This window comes from Primulina eburnea, chromosome 14 (assembly GCF_022965805.1).
Source record: "Primulina eburnea isolate SZY01 chromosome 14, ASM2296580v1, whole genome shotgun sequence".
NCBI classification, from domain to species: domain Eukaryota; kingdom Viridiplantae; phylum Streptophyta; class Magnoliopsida; order Lamiales; family Gesneriaceae; genus Primulina; species Primulina eburnea.
In genome coordinates, this window is record NC_133114.1 from 24,971,721 (window position 1) to 24,989,531 (window position 17,811).

Below are 17,811 nucleotides of genomic sequence, written 5' to 3' on the forward strand. Positions count from 1 at the left end.
TTATGTTATTTATGTATGGTCGTCAGTCGATGGTTGGAGGATATATATTATTTACGTTGGTTTATGTATGTTATTGTTTATTTATATATTTTTTAAATTTTTTGAGGTTGGGTCAGTTCGGGTCGGGTTTTTCCAACCTACCCTGCGATGGTGGTTGAGTCGAGGCGGGACGAAGCCGACCAGCTCGTTTGACGATTCTAGTAATGATGAGTGTCTTGAGCTTGAGCTCATAAATTCACAAGTTAAAATATAAATCTGATTTTGTTTCGCTCCAAAAAATATGACTCTACTAAAAGTCGCTTATCGTGAAAACACACCAACTAAGAATTAAAATTTTGACATTAGTCCTTCAATTTTTTTTGTTTTGAAATACGTTAAAGAAGTTGTCACAAACTGATATTGTGGATTCATACATGTATATTGGTTAAAAAAACAAAACCAAAAAAAAAAAAAACATTATCGCAATGTTTGGTTTTATTTTAGGAGGAGTGAGTTTCATGTGAGACCGTCTCACAGATCGTAATCTGTGAGACGGGTCAACCCTACCCATATTCACAATAAAAAATAATACTCTTAGCATAAAAAGTGATATATTTTCATGGGTGACTCAAAATACAACTCGTGAGACCGTCTCACACAAGTTTTTGTCTTTTAGAAAAACATTTTGGATTATGTGGGAACCAACCAATTGTCATTATATATGTTAATAGTATAAAAAAATATTTAAATTAAATAAAAGTAAAATTAATACAAATTAGAATAAATATAATAAGAAATAATGATAAAAATAAAGATTAATAATTGTAATGGAAAATATGGAAAGTACCTTAATTTAATTAGAATAAAGATCCCAAAAAAATCTAGAATATATTTAAGTTTGTTTAAAATATAAAAAGGTAATAATATATTATTATTTTAAGAAATAAAATTTGCTTGGGATAAAAAAAAAACTAGCTTACTCTTGTGTAGGATCATGATAATTAGAGATGTAAATGAATCAAATTGTATGTGAGTTATTCGAATATCGATTCGATAAAAAATCGTTTAACGAGGCTCGTTAAGATAAACGAACCAAGTTTAAGCTTTACAATATTCGACTTGTTTGCTCGTAACATGTTCGTTGATAAGTTCACAAGTCATCTCTTAGATGAAAATTATAGTTTTGATAATTGATTGATTAAATATATAGAAAAATATATTAAATTTATTAGAATAAATTTACGAATTTTAATAAAAATGTTATATTTTTTCTCTAAATCTATAATTTATTTTTTAATGAACTTAACAAAGATTTAAATTTATAATTCACATTTATTAAGTTCGTTTAGTTATGATAAAAACTTGAATAAGCTCGTAAACTATAAATATATTCGTTAAATAAAACTTAAACTTAACTCGATTATAAACAAGTGAATATCAATTATTCAAAAGTTTAGCTTGACTGAACTCGAATTGTCTAGACAACAATAAAGCATTTAGAGACCCTTTACTTTTAATATTATTATTTTTTCTCCAATATATTAATATTTTAAATTTCAGGTCTCCTTTCTTCCCGTGCATTTTGGAACTGGATTAAATCCCATTCAGGGGTCCTATGTGATCCCTTTTCTTTGTATGTGTCTGTGGGAAGAGGTAATTTGTGCGTTACTTGTTTGCGCGTCATTCATTACGCTTGTCTGAGGTTCTTACCCACATATTCTTGCTGTGGACTTCCGTTTTCCTTTCAGTTGAGGTATAAATCGTTGATTTTCTTCACCTTGGATATTTCATCGTGTAAAGGTGAATTCTTTTGTTTCTCAAGTCAATGCTTCATTCACATTTGATGTGTTTCCTTTTTTCCATGTTTATTTTTTGTTTCTGGCCCAGAAAAAGCGAATCTCGGTTTGAAGTTTGGATTTTTCTTGCCGGGACTAATTTACTTCCTGGATATTTTTTCAGTTTTGCTGTTTTTTTTTACTTTTTTTTTTGTAGTTATCCATTGTCTGAAAGGGCGGGGATTATTTTCCTGAATTTCTCACTTTGAACTACTCCCATTTGTTTTCCCAGTACCTGAGCTGAATTTTATCTTCTATTCTTGCAGATCTTTGGTGAGAATATGGACCTTCTCTCTTTGCTACGGCCCTTTTAGCAGGTTTATTACATTTTTGATCTACCAGTGATTTTTACTGTTTTTTTCGTTTTATTTTGAACTTTTTCAAGTTTGTGTTAGTTTAAATTTCTACTTCACCGTTTTTTGTGTGTGGCATTCTTTGTAGTTTAGGTCCCAATAATACGTTTTTGTTTCCCGAAATTAGCTTTATATTCGAGGTTTTCAAACCGCATAAAATTTTCTCATGATGCAGTTGGCTTTTTCTATATCATACAACTAATTATGTGGTTTAGATAAATCAGCTGTATCTTGCAAAATGTGCAAATTCTACAGACTTTTGGTGTTTGTTGGAAATATTTTTGGCTGCTGTGTTTGGATGTACTTTAATGTGTGAGTGAGGTTTATTAGCAAAAACTAAGATCACTTAGAACTTAGAAAAGCTGATCCTGTCAAATTATTTTGATTCAATGTACTTTACGGACCATGTGAACATGTTCTTTTCAACTCATTATTCTTGTTCTTCTTTTGTGCATTTGTCATTTCTTACCTTATCCTCTATGTATGAGTTTTTTTCTTTTAATCCTCTTCTCTTTTGTTCATCTCGAACTTAACTTTTCCTTTAATAATTATTTTCTCATGCTCATTCACAGAAGCCAAATGTGGAGTTAATTGCTCCTATATTTATTGGGAAAAGATTTACCAAGTCTCTTTTCCATTCTGCAACTCCTCGCCTTTTGGAGATTTAATGTCGTTTCGAAGTATAGCTCGGGACATAATAGAGTTTTGGGAGCTTATCCAGACCAAGCTTTGATGTGAGGTTGTCTGGTGAGGGGTAAATCCCACGATTTGTTTCACAACTTGAGTGATCAGCATTTAACAATCCAGAATAGTCGTTGGGCTAATCACCCCCCAGAGCTACTTTTTGATGTAATTCGAAGGTTAGAAGAGAGAGAGAACACTTGGCCTGCTAGAAAACATGTGGTTTCATGTGCTTCTGTTTGCCGATCATGGAGAAGCATGTGCAAGGAAATTGTTCAAAATCCTGAATTTTTGTGGGAAGCTTGCTTTTCCTGTCTCGTTCATATAGGTAGCATCTCACTCTCTATTATCATGTTTGCGTCATACACAAGATCTAATTAACTAAACCTGACTACTGGAAACAATCTTCTTCGTGCTGATTTTTTCTTACTACGTATGCAGCTCTTATATTTACTAATAGATCATTTGGGACATATACTATTACTATTAGAATGCTTAATCTACTTTTTTCCTGTTTACAGCCAGGGTATCGTGATGGAGCTATTCAATGCTTCATAAAGAGGGAAAATCTAATTTAACTTTCCATCTTTTCTTATGTCTTAGTCCCGGTGAGTGTCGTGGGGAATTTTTAATCTGCTCCACTTGGCTAATCATGTTCGTACTTTCCAATATTTTTTTTGTTACTTAATTGGCCGAGTACCTTAGTTCAGAACTTATTTCCCTCTTCAGCACGAGTCCTTAAATTGTGTGCAACTGAGTATACCCTGTTGTTTCTTAATTGTCTTGACATGGCGTCCTGTATTTACTTTCAAAAATACGTCAGCAATTGGCTGTGAGAGAGCTAATTTCAATTCAAGAGTTCAATTTGTAATATTATTGCATGTTGAATTCAGTTTTTCGGTTGTTTGTATAGCTTTGCTCACAAATATTTTATTTTACCTTTTGTCGATTTTCTCAGCTTTGCTTGTTGAAAATGGGAAGTTCCTTCTGTCAGCAAAAAGAACTCGTAGAACTAAATGTACGAGTATGTTATCTCAATGGATGCGGACGACATTTCCCTATCAAGTAGCACTTATATAGGAAAACTAAGGTAGACCATCAGATCTAAATTTCAAGTTTTTTATAAATTTATTAGTCCACTATTTAAATCCGAAATAGCGAATAATTTCTTCTGTGAAACATGATTTTACTTGATTTTTCTAATCCCAAATTTATGGTCTTCTAGAACCCCTAAGGCCCTAACTTGTTGGCTTTATTATGTTGAAGAGAATTTTTTAACCTGTAATGGAGACAAAGTGCTGTGTTTCAATATTTTTTTGTTATTTAGGCAGCCCACAAACGACAATTGAAGCACTAGTCGCTTTACGCGATTACTACAATTTGCAATTTTATATAAATTGGATGCACGACCTTAATTTTGATATGGAATGTAGGACCAAAAGTTTATCGCTGTATTAACACTTACAAGCATTGTGCACATGATACTTGATATGTCATGGTCATTAGTATATCAAAAATATTGTTTGTGGTCCCTAATTTAATGTTCCTTTTCTTTCTGTTTGTGAGTAACTGACTCATTAGTTTACTGTGTATTGCAGATCGAATTTCCTCGGTACAAAGTTTTTAATATATGACGGTCAGCCTCCACATACTTGTTCACACATCCCACCACCTGGGAGAACAAGCCGTCGATCCTCTTCCAATAAAGTGTCACCAAAAGTTCCAACTGGAAACTACAATATTGCCCAAATCACATATGAGCTCAACGTGCTTGGGACTCGTGGTCCTCGTAGGATGAACTGCATTATGCACTCAATACCCATTTCATCCCTTGAACCAGGTGGGGTTGTCCCCGGGCAACCCGAACTCCTTCCAAGACCCCTTGAAGACTCATTCCGTGGCATCTCTTTCTTGAAATCTCTAGACCACTCGTCTGAATTCAGCAGTTCGCGATTTTCCGACATCATGGGGTTATCAAATGAAGACGATGACAGCAAAACAAGATCTTTGGTTCTCAAAAAACAAGGCCCCTCGATGGCATGAGCAATTGCAATGCTGGTGCCTAAATTTTCAAGGGCTGAGTCACGGTTGCTTCAGTTAAAAAATTTCAGTTGGTTTCCGCCACACAACCATCTTCCAACGCCCAGACGATGTCTCAGTCAACGCAACGTGATCACGATAAAATTATTCTTCAATTCGGTAAGGTTGGAAAAGATATGTCCACCAGGGATTATAGGTATCCCTTGTCGGCTTTTCAGTCGGTTGCTATTTGTTTTGAGCAGTTTTGACACAAAGTTGGTATGTGAATAAAAGCAAGATTTGCAGCAAATGCCTCCAACTGAACTGAATATGAGACCGTCTCACAGATCCTAATATGTGAGACAGGTCAACAATATCCATATTCACAATAAAAAGTAATACTCTTAGCATAAAAAAATAATATTTTTTCATGGATAACTCAAATAAGAGAATCGTCTCACAATTACGATCCGTGAGACCGTCTCACACAAGTTTTTGCCAAAGCTGGGATTCAATGCCTGTAGTTTTATAGATGTATATTTTTTTTATTGTTGGTTCTTGTTATTGTTGTGGTGGAACCTTAAAATTTGTGCCTTAAATTCGATTTCTAGTTTCAATCTTGAATTTCTTGAAGATTGGCTAATGCAATGTTTCACGCACCGATTTTCTTCTTCGTCACATGCATCACACTCAGAAATTCTTTTCCAACTTGAGGAATGATACAGATGTTATTGCACACAACTAATCTTTAGTAGGTAACTCCGGTTTTGTCTCACACACGATAACCACATTTTCTTCTTTAGAATTCTTGGATTCTGAAATTTGTGTTGAACTTTAGATTTAGGGTTTCTTTTTAAATTTGATCTATATAGATTTGTTGTTTGGTGTTGGATTTTGTATTCTTGTTGTTGATTGTGTTTTTTTATTGAGCTCGATCGAGCACAGATGAAGCTAACTGATGAAGATTGATTGAGCTTTATTTCAATGCATTTTAATTTTGATTAATCAGGCCATGACTGAATCAATAATCATAATTATCAATCTACTCGAATTAATATTTTAAACTCTAGAATCTTTTATTTTTTTTGAATTGAATCGACCCAACTAATATCAAATTAATCCAAATTATTAAAAAATTAAAATATAATTTAAAAAAAAATTGAACCACCCGAATTTTATACGTGGCTCCGCCACTAGATTCATGGGACGGACAGTCAAGCTCTTTGAAATGGATAAACACATTTTGATTTTTTATAATGTCGATTTTGGTGGAAAATTTCAGCTGTAATTTCGATGTTAATAATATGTTGTTTTAAATGAACAATTTAATTCCGATTGATGATTAAATTTGTCCATTTATTGTTCAATATTCTGAGTAAAAATGACGAACGTTCTTTATTTGAGCAATAAGTTAACAACATTATGATTCAAATGAGCAGATGTTGGATTTATTTCTAACTGTGGATGCGTACATATTTTGATTTGCGTCGGCTCTGAATGTCAACTTTGTCATATTTTCCATGTTTTTTAATCAACTTTGTCATATTTGCTAACGGTATCGGACCCAATTCCAAACTTAATATTCATATATTTTTTTATCGATAAATATGATAGTATAAATAACATGAATTCTAGAAATAAAATGCAGACGAAGTATATCATCCATAATAATGACATAAAAAATACTAATGAAGCTAAGACTATCTCAACAAAATATGAAATTCATGTTTCAAATCAGTACATGATAGATTGAATATTGTTCGCTAAAATATTAATTAAGTTTGCATAATCATTTTCTTGACCATTTTTTTTTATCGATAACATAGCCAAGTCATTTAGCATTTTTTGTAACATAGCTGATCGGAGATAAGTGTCCAACAACTTAAACTTGAAAATTTTCTTTTCTGACATATGTAACTTTTGATGGATTACAAAAATTATGCAACCAAGTATTGCAAAATCGAGTAAAATGAATCGATAGATAGAGAAATCAAGAAATAACGAGCTTGATCGTCGTAGAATAATGGAGATTTCGCGGGAACTTGTGAGAGATGTATTTTGGATTGATTCTTGTTGAATGTTTATGAATGAGATTAAAAAAGACAAATGGATGGTGATACTTCAAGGAGTATATGCTTATTAAAGTTCGAGAAAACCCCGTTATGTTAAGGCCTACTCTAATTCATCAAAATTTTCTTCTAAACTTGAGTTGCCCTTAACATTTATGAGATGTTGATGCCTATTTCTCGACCTTCTAGACATAGCTGACCATTTAAAATGTTTTTTCAAAAACGGACGGGACTGCTTGACTAGTGATACAATATATATGCCCAATTAAACAATCTTTTAACGAGATAACAGAAGCAGATAGAAAGTAAGCAACAGAAAATAAATAACAAAATATATATGGAATTTGAATGCAAAATCTTCATATGTCTCATCTTCTTTTACTCAAAGAATGAATTCACTAAAGGATTTTGTTTTACAACAATTTGTAACAACTTATTTCAATTAGACTTATCAATTACTTATACTGAAACTCTTAGTATCTATTTCAGCACTAAATACAAGAACCACGTTGTCTATTGGACCTTGGATCCATACAAATATACAAAACACACTAAACATAAAGCTTGAATAGTTTGAGTGATTGTACAACACAAGATGATACTTAGTGATCAGATAAATACAGTATACGTGTACTATGGAGGAGCTTGAAGATAAAAAGAAAAAATAACGAAGTGTGCTCAATATATTTGATAAGGCAGGTTATGATAGTTTCGATAATCTTCTTTATTTTTGAATCCATCTTTAAATACAATAACTCCTTCAACGGTTAAATCTTCGACAAACAGATATTTATCTTAATATCAGAATTCAGACATAAAAAGAAAGTTGTCTTTTGTCTCTTTTCCCTTCATATTATGTCGTAATTAATGGTTTTTTTTTTTGTATGTATTCAAATACGACAATAAACTACTTCTGAAAAGTTGATTTATGATAGATAAAAGCATGTGTGTATCTTTGTCTAATTAAGAGACATTCTGGGACAATCGGATGTGTCGGTTAATGTGCATTGATTTGTTCAGTGTTTTATGACTTATTGAGCTGGTATGCAGACATATTGTCTTGATGGGATTATTCCATCCTACCCCCTGCAGGCAGTGCCTGCAGGGGTACATCCAAGGGCCGGAATTTTTTCTGGCCCAATTTTTTTTTTTTCCCATTAAGTGGAATCTCAACCATTCATATGGGGCACTACCCCCACACCCAAGACCGAACGAACCGTCTTGATGCACGAACATGTCAGAGTGAAACCAAATAACTAGCTTGATCCATTTGAACAGTCCGATGTGAGTCTTGGAAGTAGCTTGATCTAATTGATAGATAGATATGTTAGCCTAAGTTTAGCATGACTATCATAATTTGTAGTCCAACAAGAGTCTTGAATCTTTGATTATCTGACTTGATTAAGAGTAGGTCTCTTGTGAGACAGTGTCACGAATGTTTATCTGTGAGATGGTTTCACGAATCTTTATCTCACAATAAAAAGTAATACTCTTAGCATAAAAAGTAATATTTTTTCATGGATGACCTAAATAAGAGATTTGTCTCACAAAATACGACCATGAGACCGTCTGACACAAGTTTTTGTCTTTGACTAATAACATACAAGTAGAGATCTATTAATACAAAAAAAAAAAAAATTTAACAGACGATAAATATATCACCAAAACTAATACATTTCAATCTAACACAGTATTTCCTATTATTAAGAAGTATAATATTTGTTATTTTTAAAATTTATGATATTTTATAATAACTTTGCAAATTAAAGTTGATTTGATCATTTTATAATCTTATCAGGAGACCATGAGTAGATAATTATATAGTAATAGATAATTTATCAGAAATCAATTAAATCATTTATTTATAGTTTTAAAAAAATTTATGATATCTCAAAGTAAAATTTTGATTATTTTCAATTTTAATTCCCCAACAATAAGAACCGAAAAATGGAGTATAGACCATCCTGACAATTATTTCTTTCTTTTTAAAAAAAGAAAAAGAAAAGACCCATCACAATTATTTATTTATTTCACGGATCGATCCGCTCTAACTCGGAACTCGCTTTCAACTCAACGCGACGTATGTTTTTCCTTAAATAATTCTGGGAAATAAATTTGTTAAATAAATATGCACAATAAAAATTTATGCTTGAAATTTATTTTTCAACGAGAAATTTTTATACTAAATTACATTTATTTTGTATGCTAATATTGATTAAAATTTATTTCAAGTGATAGTTATGTACTTTAATATTTCAAACATGGTATAACGTAAATAACAAATTATTTGTTTCAAAACGCTGAAATGATTATATTGTTATGACTAAAAATGATGTCATCTATGTTATCAAGATTCGGTCTTAATATAATATTTTTATTTTTGTAATTTTAATCTCGTTTATTGTGCGGTGTCGATTAGTGCATTAGACATCAGTATAATAATTATGAAAAAATAATTATGAAAAAAAAATGACTAAAATTTCTAAAAATTTAAAAGGTAGAAGGTCAAAACTCAATTTTTATAAAATGGATTATCCAAATCATAAACAAACATATATGAATATTTAATAAATTTCCCTTTAGAAAATAGATAGATGACAAGATTTTATTCTGAAAATAAATTCTTAAAAATAAATGCAAACACACCATAAATTTGTCGATGCAAATGAACCATGATATTTTCCGTTGTACATAAAAGCACGTGCTTTAACTTGGGTACCCTTGTCCGAAAAAATCTTGAAAATTATATTTTCTTGAATTTTTTTATTTTTTATTTTGAAAACGATCACATTTTATCACATCAGTTGCCTCAACACAATTAATAGAAACGTTTCATAGACGTTGAAATCTATGCGACCCTTGTGTAAATCAGACTGACCATATTCTATGGATTATATTTCATCCTATGGACATAAACTTACCTTAAACCTTTTGTAAAGTGAGTAGATATCTTGTGAGACGATCTTACGAATTTTTATCTGTGAGACGGGTCAACTCTACCGATATTCACAATAAAAAATAATACTCTTAGCATAAAAAATACAAAAAAATCATGGATGACCCAACACGTCTCACAAAATACGACTCGTGAGACTGTCTCACACAAGTTTTTGCCTTGTAAAGTATTGTACAAAGAAGAGGAAAGAGTGAAATTATAGTATTTATATTAGGTATTCTTTTGGGAAAATTATAATTTTAGTTATGTAAATTGGTTTGTTTTGGATTTTAGTTTTATTTCTTGTAAAACGATTTGAATATATTTTTTGATTTTGGTCTTTTTTTTTTTTTTTTACTAAAACCACTAAATTCATCGAATATGATTTATTTGACACTGAGTTTATTCTATGTGTCACATGTAAAGATAATAAAACATATATTACTCAAATTAAAATTAATTTAATAGAAACGACATGGAAAAATAAATGTCTCGATCCATGATTTTTGTAAATCCATAAACCTAATTGAAATTTAAATCCCTAAATTAAACCGAAGTGGTAATTTTTAAAAATAAAATTTGACATCTGCCAAACAATTCCAAAAAATATATATAAATGAATCAATCTTAATCCTTAAGGCGGTGAAACTTAACTAAAGTAACATTCATTAGCGAGATAGTCGCCACGCTATTATAGAATGACGTTATTGCCCTCGACCAAGGTCGGTCGACCACTTGGAAAAGTGATTGCCTATCAAGCTCCTTGCGTAGGGGTATTATAGACTTTTTATAACGTACAATATAATAAAATATGACTCGGAATAAATGGCTTTCCTTCATTTGCCACAAATTTCTTTCTTTATTAATCATCCCACAGTCCTAGAACACACGTAAGCATATATACACAGATCCTGTATCTATACATCCTCCCCCCAGGAAATCGGAAAACCAGAAGAGACCGGGATGGAGTCGACCCTCACAGAGCAAGAAATCGAAGCGGTTGTGCAGTTAATCCAGCTCAGCGGCGATTTCCGCGAAGATTTTCACGTCGTCTGGGTGAATTTTCAGAGGCAGAAAGAAGAAGATGAAAGCGTCGGCGAGACATCATCGTCGTTAATCGATGCAGAAAATTGCTTGGATACGGAGGTGTTGCCACGGATGAAAATCAGGGTTGGATCGATTGCTGATATCTATGGAAAGACTGGGAAGCCTCTGATGATCAAGAATGAGGGGCGTAAGAGGGGTAGGGTTTGATTGTTGTTTTCTTTCTGTTTTGCATTTCGGGGAAGAGATTTCAGCTTCGTTTTTGTGTACATATTTATGTTTGATGGCCTCCTTTTTATGTGTAATATTACTGCTCGTAATACACTAAGTTTTACTTTCACAGTCTTTTCTTGCTTTGGGTGAAGGAAGTTCATACAGACAGACAATCTGGGATTTTCGTATGAGAAATTATGAGTTATACTTAATTTATTATTTTGGTTTGGGATTCGAGTGTGATTTAATACGAGTCATTGATCCCAAATCTAGCTAAATTCGTAAGAAAAAACCCAGAAAATTTTGAAGGGGAAGCTTAAATTGTTGTCTGACTGAAGATTTTTTTTTTTTTTTTTTCATTTTTACAGAGACTACACATAATCATTACTAAAATCATTGGCGAGAAGCGATCGCCTATCTATTTTCGTGTACATTTTGCAATTTATTTTTCTGAATTTCTAGTTTTTTCTTTTTATGCAAAAAAAAAATTAAAAATGGGCGTGTACAATATCCCAACTTCCACTTTCTTTAGTTTTTGGAACTATTTGAAAGTGCTCATTTCATCTTATTCTATTGAGGATAATACCTCCATGAAAATATATTTGGAGAAAACAAAATGATACAAATAGAGAAATATATAAATAAAAATGAAACAAATACACTCTATTTATGCAAAAACATGATGAAGACGACGACCATAACGATGACGCTATATATATATGAATAGGTTTCTTGTGAGACGATCTCACGAATCTTTATATGTGAGATGGGTCAACCCTACCGATATTCACCATAAAAAGTAATTCATGGATGACCCAAATAACATATCTTCTCACAAAATATGATCTGTGAAACCGTTTTACATAAGTTTTTGCATATATATATATATATATATATATATATATATATATGTATGTATGTATATGTATATATATATATTGTTCTTCGGGGTGGCGAGTTGAACTTATTCTTAATCAAGACTTTGTGATAAAAACTTGGAAATTTCGAATTACATATTAGAATATTGTTGGGTCGATGCCACCATGAAGTTGGTATGTTACAACATACTTTTTGTTAAAATTGAGACTTCGACCTAACTCAACCCCAAAATGATAGTTCAAGAGGGGATTATTGTCCAAGTCTATATATGCAACTCCCCGGTATATTATCCAACCGACGTGAGACAACTAACACACCCTCTCACGTCCAGGAATAAACATTTGGAACGTAAAATTCACAAATGATCCAATTATCGGCAGAATGGGTGGCCCAACTATAGGCAGTCCAACACATAACGGTGGAATCTGAGCTCTGATACCATATTAAGATTGAAACTTGGACCTAACACAACCTCAAAAGATAGCTAAAGGGGAAAGATTGTCCAAATCTATACCTGCAACTCTCATGTATATTATCCAACTGATGTGGGACAAACTAAGACTCTTTGAGCATATTTCAACCGAAGTTCTCTTGTTGTTGCTATATTAATCATGAAATCAAAACTCCAAAATTATTCTGAAGAACACAAAGTTTATGCAATTTGAAGCAGTTGAAGACTAAATTTATCAAGAAATTGTGGGCGATGACAGAGTCGCACTCTTTCCAAATATAATTGTTCTCATTTAACTCCTACGACAATCAAGTGAGGAAGATTAAAAAAATATATATGAAAGACTAAGACGCAATTAGGGATGTCAAAACCCGGACCCACAATGGACCCGCGTGTATGGGGTGAGTTTGAACATACTAAATTGGTCATGGGGTGGGTCTCGGGTCCAATTTTCAGACCCGTCCGGATATGGGGCGGGTCATGGGTTCTATAATACCCACCCCATATATGTAGATATAAATATTTTAGGGTTTAGTTTTATTAATTTTCATTTTTTTAGTAGCTCACCTCAATCATAACGATCTTAGCTATTCTTATGTCAATTGTTGCATTTGAATATGCTTTTAACAATAGTGGAAGAATAGTTGGTCCTTATCTTAGTAGACTTAAATATTGCATACTCACTGATTTTATATTGATCTGTTTAAATTATGTTATGACATATTTTTAGGGATGTCAAGATTTTTTTGGAGAGCTAGTAACTCTTTTTTATGTAATTTTTTATGTCGTGAAAATACTTTGTTTGTTATTATTAAGTATGGTCGAAAACATGAATTAATTTTCCACAATGTTGTATTTAGAGGCTTGTATGTTTCATAATTTAGTCATGTGAGAAGAAATATTACTTTTTTATTTTAAAAAAATTCGGGTCTCACGGGTCTACCCGGCCCCGTTTCATATTCGATGTGGGGTGGGTCTGAAGAATATTTAATCGGGATGGGACGGGTAATAGATCAAAGTTTTTTCATGGGCAGAGTCTTGGGTTTAACCAAACCCGCCCATCTAGACACAATGAAAGACCATGAATATCGTAATTTTTTTGTAGCATATTTGGGATGTGAGTGTATATATATATATATATATATATATATATATATATATATATATATTAGAGTTGTGCTTTTTTTGGAAGTCCGAGATTTGATGGATCATGAAAATACGATTTATATGATGTGATATGTACGGAAAATATTATTTTTTTTTATTTGCTTAAACGAAAACTGGGAAGTTCAGTGATCCGAGGAGAGTTGTCGAGTAATCATCCAAAACTCTGGCTTGAGATACTCACACGAGGAGTTTGTCCAATGTTAGGACGTGGTTGTATATTTATTGAGGTGTCCGGAAAATATGACGTGAATGTCATAGGTATCTATGCGGATTAAGGTCATCGTTGTTTAACGAACGATGGACGATGACAGAGTTGTCGAATTTTTAATAACAAAATAAAGTAAAGAATTTTCTGTCAACTAATCTACGAAGATGAAAGTATATATATTTATAAATGAGAAATTATTCCTCAGGTCTCCGAATGTGAGTGTTTTTGAAGATCAAAACACTTCGAGGGGATGCAACTTCTGTCACATCTAAAGAAATATTTATTATTTATCTTCTTCTCGTTCATTTTCTCGTTCATTTTATGGTTCATGTAATATTGCCTCATAGATCAATTTGTGAGACGGTTTCCAACACGATTCGATTCATGAAAAAATATTAAATATATGCTTAAAGTATTACGTGTTTATTGGATTGACTCGTCTTACGGATTCTTAAAAAATATCTATGAGACCGTCTTACAGAAAAATTGTTCATATTAAAAAATTGGTGTATGATGCAATTAAGTGCTAAAACTTACATAAAATGTTTATAAACCTTATTGTTTTGATGTTATGTTATTATTTTAATATAAACGTCACGAATGTCTTGAAAATATGTATTTTATAATATCTTCTATGATTTATAACTTTTATAGAAATATTTGCCAATGCTCCTTTCAAAAAACATTGAAAAGGCATGGAAATGTTGGTTGATTTACAACTAGCACAAAAAAAAATTATAATAAATAAATGAAGCATGCATGCAAATACGCGGAATTTATCTAGAAAGTTCCACATTGGTTTTGGTATTTTATTCTTTGACTTTTACGTATCCCGAGATTTAAAAAAGCTGGTTAATATATTTAATATTTGCTAACTTGATCTTGACACATGATTTTTTAGTTAGTCTATGTTATATTAGGAGCGTTTTTTTATTTATTTCAGTATTATTAGATCATATTGCTTCACATTTTTATAGAAATTGAAATATATGTTGATGATCCAAGAACTAATATTTGATCACATCTTAAGAGAAAAATACTCCAAATGTAACATAGAATAATTATGACTTCTAATATGCCAAGGAAGGTTAAACTCCGATGACTCTAATGTGTGTTTGATTTCTTTACAATTTGTTTATGTTAGGAAATAATTACAACTTACAAGTTACGCTCACATAATTTTTTTTTTTTAAAAAAAAAAAGAAGACAGAGCCTAGTGAATGGGAGTATCAATTTTCTTCAAGGCAAAACCTTGTGTGAGACGGTCTCACGTGTCGTGTTTGTGAGACGGATATCTTATTTGAATCACCCATGAAAAAGTATTTCTTTTAATGCTAAGAGTATTATTTTTTATTGTGAATATAGGTAGGGTTGACCCGTCTCACAGATTATGATCCGTGATACGGTCTCACATTTGACTCACTCTTCCTTCAAATCGACCGAATATCTTACCTGAACGGTGGAAGATATGGAGAAAATTTTGGACCTACTTAAATAATTAGGTATAGAGATTTTCGGGTTCAGAGATAAAGACGGGTATTCTAAAATCTTACCGATATCCGACCCATATATATCCTCAACTTTAATTAGATAAAGTTACACGTAATTAGTTGGTAGCCTAGTCAGATACTTAGCTGAAAGAGTTAGTACACGTGTATTAGCCTAGTTTATAAGGTCAATTGCTTCTCTGTAGTGCTGTAATTTTTCATCATTTTTGGAATTGAACAGAACGGTTACTAGTTTTTTCTTCAATAGAGTTCTTTATTTTTTTCTTCTAAAATTAACTAACCATTTTTTATGAAACCTTATTTAAAATTAAAATTATATCTTAATTATATAACTTTATTTATGATTTTTTTTTTTCTAAAACTAAAATAGCCTTTCTTTTTTAAATCTTCAATCATATCTTTATCTATATTTTAAATATCTATAATTTTAAAATTTTAAATTTCCTTAAAGAAGTATGAAAAAATTATTAATTTGAAAATAACAAAAATTATCATGTTTAGATAATTATTCTAACTGTATAAGCATCCAACGCATGTAAATAAACACTAGTATTTATATATTTATTAATTCTAATATTTTTTGTGGAATTATCGTAGTTGAATGAAATAAAGAAAATTATTAATATAAAACTAATGTTATTTTTGTAAGATAATAATATTTGATGAAATAAATATCTAGATTTCAAATTTATTAATATCTAATCATAAAAAATTATATATATAAAAAATAAGTTGGGTAAAATTAGAACTTATTATTATATATTAAAGACCAAAATTAGAACTTTCTCAAAATATTTTTGAGAAAATAAATGTATGAAATCCATTCAATTCATGGTTTTTCCTCTTTGTAAACCTTGTTATGCTGGCGTATTTGTATTATTTGATATGGGGGATTGAGTCATCTGTTATCCTAATTTTGAGTACTTATTGGTCCCATGAGACATCCTTTTTACTCGGAAATCTTCTTCCACCATCAATTTGTATCCAGATATTCCCTTTGCCCACTCTGCTTTCAAAATACCTATTTTTCTATCGACCTTTGCTACCTCATGCAGTGAGCCCAAGATATTTAAATCTTGGTCGAGAGTTCCTAAGATCGGGGTTACGTTGATAGATTGCTTAGAGTTAGAACCCCAACATTTTGGGTAAGGTTTATGATTTGGGTATCATGCTCTTAGAATCTGTGTATCATTCATATTTTGAATCATTGTGTTCATGCATGGTTCCTTCAAATATGGCCATCCACATATTTTCATGGACTTGTTGATTTTCTTGTTGGTCATTCCTACATGTTGCGTACCACTTCTTTGATACGGGGTAAATTAAGTCCCTCTGCTTGCGATTTGATGTGTTGAGTGACTCATCCTTCCTTCCTGACCCAGTTTTCATTCCCTAACTCGGCCTCTATGGGTTAGTGTTTATCCTGATCTCCAAGGAAAAACATCTGATGAAGTTATGGACCTCCTCTTGACTCCATGTATCCACCATATGTTCCTAATATTGGATTGTTCCTCGTCTCGTCCACCTTCCAAAGATAAAACAAGTGGTCATTCGAGTTTTATAACCAGTCTTTGTATTCTTGTCAATTTGGGCTTTCACAAGCCATTTCCCATACTGCTTTGTCTTTCCTTATGGACCTGGCCCACATTACCTCCGAAATAGCCTACAAGAGGTTATCTAAAGCCATGGTCCAACTACTTTCTTCTACACCTCCAAGGAGGTTCATCAGTACGCTTGTGAAGCTGGAGACCTTTGGTAATTGAGGAAGACAGCCCAACTTCACACAAACTTGCCAAGATTGATGCCAAAAGAAAACCTCAGGCTGGAGAACCTTCCAGGAGTGTGAAGTCGATGCCGGACAAAGACACCAACATCAACATCACCGAAAAACAGTTACTTCGAAAAAAACGTATCATAGACTCAAATTATCCATCGACATTATCCCACCTAGAGTTCTTCTAAGATGGTCTTATGTTCTAAGAATGCCTCAAGCGACTCGATTGTCCTCAAAGAAGAAGTTTTTATAAACAGCTTGGAATCCGAAAGTGAGAAAGATAATGACAAAGTTATTGATGCTGAATCTAATCCTTCAGAGGCTAGTGATGGTGAACCTAATCCGAAGAAGTCTGTAATCTAGGCATTCTGGATCTAATGACAAAGTTATTGATGCTGAATCTAATCCTTCAAGGAACATTCTGGAGCTAATTAGTGTAAGTCCATATAAGAAATAAGAGTAGATATCATGTGAGACCGTCTCACGGATCATAATATGTGAGACGGGTCAACCCTACCCATATCCACAATAAAAAGTAATACTTTTAGCATAAAAACTAATACTTTTTTGGGCTGTTTTGGTTTGTAGCCTCGGTAAATTTTTTTTTTAAAAAAAATAGCCTAATGTAGTGTATTTGTTCACTACATGAGGAGGTCATTTTTTTAAAAAAAATTTGACCAGGTCTATTTCCCCAAT

At 32.1% G+C, this 17,811-nt stretch overlaps 1 pseudogene; it reads left to right on the top strand.

Moving 5' to 3' along the window:
* Positions 1–1,477: 1,477 nt before the first annotated feature.
* On the top strand, positions 1,478–5,858 carry LOC140812692 (tubby-like F-box protein 8; annotated as a pseudogene).
* The last annotated feature ends 11,953 nt before the right edge of the window (positions 5,859–17,811 follow it).